We start from the raw sequence: 5,617 nt of genomic DNA on the forward strand, positions 1-5,617 counted from the left end.
GCCATCAGAGAAATGCAAATCAAAACCACAATGAGATACCATCTCACACCAGTTAGAATGGCAATCATTAAAAAGTCAGAAAACAACAGGTACTGGAGAGGATGTGGAGAAATAGGGACACTTTTACACTGTTGGTGGGATTGTAAACTAGTTCAACCATTATGGAAAACACTATGGCGATTCCTCAAGGATCTAGAACTAGAAGTACCATATGCCTTGTTTTATTTTCTTTGGGACAGGAGGAGAGGGAAGATGTTTTTAACAGACGATAATATTTAGTAATCATTGAGAAAAAAATTCTCAGAAGGTATACTGTTTTATGTCTACATCACAAGTGCCTAAAACCATAATGTTATTATTTTTCTTCATTTTATAAATAATTCAATTAAAAAGTATCAGAGCAATGAGTTAAACCGACCTCTGAATAGTTTCAGAGTTGAGGTTCTTTCAAATATAGGAATACAGAACAAATCTTAGATTCTGAATTACATGTAACTTTCATTCTTTAATTTAGAACATAAAGCCACTCAAGATGAGAACTGATAAATTTAGAATATTTCAATATTAAAATTAGCAATAATTTTCTTATTGATATTTATCTCTAATTAATGTAAGTAGCCAAAATTTTAATATTAGATTTCTTTCACAAATCTTCTTACTTTTATTTAATTTTAAATAAAAAAGGATTTAGGTATCAAATATTTTTCACTTGAGTCTACCTCAAAAAATGTTACTTCCTGCCATTCTGAGTCCTACTGCTTTCTAACATGACTAAGATTGTTTCAATAAATTAATATTCATTAAAGAAGCTGAGGTTGAAAGAAGAGTATATACACTGAATGAAAGTTATTTTTTATTTTGAATTATTAACTAATTAATTACTTATTAAGCCTATGGTTTAATAAGTAAAGATAAGAGGAGACACTTTGAGGTCAGAGTATCTGGGTTTGAATCTCAACTTTTTTAGGTGCTAGCTGTTGATAGTCAGCATGTTGTCTAACTTTTTTAAATGTTAAATTAGTTCTTGTGAATTCAGAGAATAAATATTAACTTCCTTGGGTGGCGTAGAGATTAAATGAGATAACGTATGTAGCATGCACTTCCACATAATGAAAAATGAGTAAATGTGAGCCATGACTAGTAGTAAATGGGTACTATAATCTTAAGGGTGTAGTGATGTGGAGGTAGCATCACTGTCTGCTTTTTTCCAAAGCTGGGTAAAACAGTATTCAAATAAGGTTGCTGATTGAATACAGTTGCAAAATTTGAGCAAAACACTGTGTGTGTGTGTGTGTTTGTGTGTGTGTGTGTGTGTATCTCAAAGGGACAAAAAGACACCAAAATTAACAGATTCTGAAAAGAAAAAAGTTTGCAAATATTTATCAAAAACTCTTCCACAAATTTGTGTGTCAACATATCTTCAGTCACTGTGACATTTAAAAATCTAAAAGAACTATTCAGAAACATAAGGTGAGAAGATTGGGGTCGTTTGATGCTTATTACAAGTGTATCACATCTAAACTTTGCATCTTGGCCATCCTCGGTAGTTCACATCTTCTATCCCAACAGTTTGGGGAGCCGAGGCAAGAGGATCTCTTGAGCCCCAGAGTTCAAGAACAGCCTAGGCGATTCATGAAATCCTATCTCAACAGAAAATAAAAAATTGTGTGGTGGTGCCTGCCTGTAGTCCCAGCTGCTTGAGAGACTGAGATAGGAGAATTGCTGGAGCCCAGAACATCAAGGGTTCAGTGAGCCATGATCCTGCCACTGTATTTTAAACCTGGGCAACAGAGTGAGACCATGTGTTAAAATGAATAAATAAATAAACTTCACATGTATTCATTTGCTACCAATTCTAATAAATTTAGAAATGCATTTTACCATGTATAATGTGAACAATTTAAGTTATATATTTAGATTTATTGGGATCCTCCCAGAGATATTTCATTAGGTATTGCTCTGGTTGTCCCCCACATTTCAGCATGTTAAGATCTTTTTTTTTTTTTTCTTTTTTTTTTTTGAGACTGAGTTTCGCTCTTGTTGCCCAGACTGGAGTTCAGTGGTGTGATCTCTGCTCACTGCAACCTCCTCCTCCCGGGTTCAAGCGATTCTTCTGCCAGGACTACATAGCTTTTTTACATTGAACGTCTTTATATGTAAAATTTAGGCATAATATTTTCAGCAATAAGCATCGTATGTTCTCACTTATTTGTGGGATCTAAGTTAAAACAGCCAAATTCATAGAGAGTAGAAGGATGGTTACCAGAAGCTGGGAAGGGTAGTGGGAGTTGATGGGGGAATTGGGGATGGTTAATGGGTATCAAAAAAATAGAAAGAATGAATAAGACCTATTGTTTTGTAGCATCACAGGTGGCTATAGTCAATAATAATGGAATCATACATTTTAAAATGACTTAAAGAGTGTAATTAGATTGTTTGCAACTCAAGGATAAGCACTTGAGGAGATGAATACCCCATTCTCCATGATGTGTTTATTTCACTTTGCATTCCTGTATGAAAACACCTCATATACCCCATATATGTATGTTTATGTGTATATACATACATACATATTCATATGCACCTACTATGTACCCACAAATTTTTTAAAAGATAATTAATTAATTCTGAAATTCCATTATTAAAATTTCTCAGAGCTTTATTAACACAATAATATTAATAGTTAATCAGATTTAAAAAAATCAGATTAACTGGGAGTTACCTTCCTTGTGGACCTAAAGTGATTCTAGTCACAACTTACAGGTTTCAGTTGTGGATACCTGGTGGAATTGGAAAGTGGAATGCACATAATACATATTACTCTGTCAGTTCGAAGGATAGAAACAGTTCTAATTTTATTCTTATAGCTTCTATTATTCTTTACTATATTTCCACTATTAATTATACTGCTAATCACTTCTACTATAATTCTAGTTTTACTTTTACTATTTTGTTATTTGCAATGAGAATGTATTGCTTGTCTGTGTTTTCTACCTAATTAATAATAAAAATGGTATGATTTAAACAAGAGAATAAAAAGTAGTCACTATTGGAGGAAAAACTGTAAAGAAGACACAGTATAAGTTTGAAGAAGTATTAAAAGTCAAGTATAACTGAAACACAGGAAAAATTAGAGGAAAACTCAACAATAGTTGAGACTATTGTAAAGGAGGCCTAGAAGAGAGGTTTAGATAGCAATAATTAAGAAAAGAAGCTTAATTTAATAACTAGAGAAATTAATCACAGCCTAAAAGATGAACTTTTTAGCAAAAGGGATTTGTATTTATAAAAGCTCAAGCAAAATGCAAATGTGTGCAAATCCATACACAGTTTTTGTAGATTTTCTGCATCTCAATAAAATCAAATACTCAGTTTTTACATAATTAATGTGTTTTCTATGTTGCTTTTCTTATTGTATTATAAACCACCTTTTGTTTGAAAATAGCAGTCACAGCATCATTTGCCTTGTTTGGCAAAAGTTTGCATTTAATTATTAAAATTAAAATTACTTTTGAAATAGAATTATAAAGCAAAGAACAATATTTTTATTTATATTTTTATAAAATTATATAAATATTGTGTCTTTTTACAAAATAATATTGTTCCTATTGTTCGGTCAATATATTGACCAGAAATACACTTTGATTTTGTTTATTATTTCATTAATCCCAATCATGGCCAAACGATTATTCTTTTAGTTTATGATTCTTCATTTGTTTTTTACTTTATTCAAAGACAATTTCACTCAATTTCTGTAAGGTTTTTAAAATTTTAACATAATAGTTTATAAAGAAGAAGCATTTTAGACTGGTTCAAATAATGAACATTTGGTATAAATATACATATGACAAAAGATATAACCCCAAGGACATTAAATAAAAAGTGTTATATGTCAGAGGCCTTATACCTAGGACCACTGGAAATGCTAACAACTTCATAAACAGTCACTTTATTATTAATCTATTAATCGTGACTCCGTTTCCATACACCTGTTATTTTCTGCTTCTCCACTATCTGCCTCTTTTATTATATACTTGTTGCCTCACACTCTATGGCTTTTGTTGACCTAGTATCCCCTTCTTTCTAGTCATAGACCTTCATGAGCCCTACTCAATTTCATGAACTATCAGCTTCAATTAACTTTCTGTTTCTAACAAGTCACATTATCTCTGCATTTTCCCAGTCAAATTCCAATTTTAATGTATTATTATAGTAATGTAAATAGAAGTACACATTACACAGAATTTGTTTTTCTAAATTGGTTTATTCACAACTTAAAATCTGGATAGTTGCAGGAATTCTAATTGACTACTTGCAGTGAAGCTAGCAGCATGTAGGCTGTGTGTGTCACAGGCTTCAGAAGAGCAATGGAGTTGCTGAGAGTTCCCTGTTGAATGTGGGGACTGCAAAATGGGTGCAGGTGTGGAACATTGCAGCTAGCTCCCTATCAATAATCTTTCCACTCTGAAACTGAGGATGAACCTATACGAAATTATGTCAAGAAAATGCCTTTGTTAAAAGGCCAATACATTATGGGTGCAGCCCACCAACATGGCACATGCATACATATGTAACAAACCTTCACATAGTGCACATGTAACCTAGAACTCAAAGTATAATAACAAAGAAAATAAAACAATAGATTAATACATTGTCCTCACAACTCTGAAAGCACAAGATTTTCAACAGAATTCTGCATTTAGCTTGCTAATTGGAAGGATAAAATAAATTTATGTTTGGATATGTAAAGTTTAAAAAAAAGACCAATAAAAAATGTACGTATCAATAGCATTGCTAAGGTTTTCCTTTTATTTTCTGCAATGATCTGGTGATCATTCTGCAGCAGTTAGAACATTTTATGATTTTCTTATTGTATGATAAATTAGTATATGTATATATTTTTCTTAAAACTTGGTTTTATACTTTTTATCATCTGGCATGCTTTATTTTATATTCTTTTTATGTTAGTCCTCATTGCATATGTTAAATTTGTATGTATCTTATTATTAGAATCTTTTTTCACTTTCTAGTTTTCAATTTCTCATTTTATCTGCGTGCATAAACAATTATTTACTAATGGTGTATTTTTAGTTTTATATTGTAGAACTAATATTTGCCTTGTTTAAAGGATGTTTTTATCTCCATTGCTTATAAACTTTGTATCTGCTAAAGTTAAATTTTCTTTAATTTTCAATATATTCTCATAATCTTTTATATTTTTCATTTAGTTTTATACTCTTCTTATTTTATGCTTTTATATTAATTAATCTTTCTTCTTTTTCTTCTTGAATGTGGTTTCCTATATTTTATATTACATTGATAAATCAAAGCATGTCTACCAGAAAAATATAAAAGATTGGGAGGCCAAGGCGGGCGGATCACGAGGTCAGGAGATGGAGACCATCCTGGCGAACACGGTGAAACCCTGTCTCTACTAAAAATGCAAAAATAATTAGCCGGACATGGTGGCAGGCGCCTGTAGCCCCAGCTACTCGGGAGGCTGAGACAGGAGAATGGCGTGAACCCGTGAGTCGGAGATTGCAGTGAGCCGAGATCGGGCCACTGCACTCCAGCCTAGGGGACAGAGCGAGACTCCGTCTCAAGAAAAAAAAAAAAA

The sequence above is a fragment of the Colobus angolensis genome, unplaced genomic scaffold (assembly GCF_000951035.1).
Source record: "Colobus angolensis palliatus isolate OR3802 unplaced genomic scaffold, Cang.pa_1.0 Scaffold435, whole genome shotgun sequence".
Taxonomy (NCBI): domain Eukaryota; kingdom Metazoa; phylum Chordata; class Mammalia; order Primates; family Cercopithecidae; genus Colobus; species Colobus angolensis.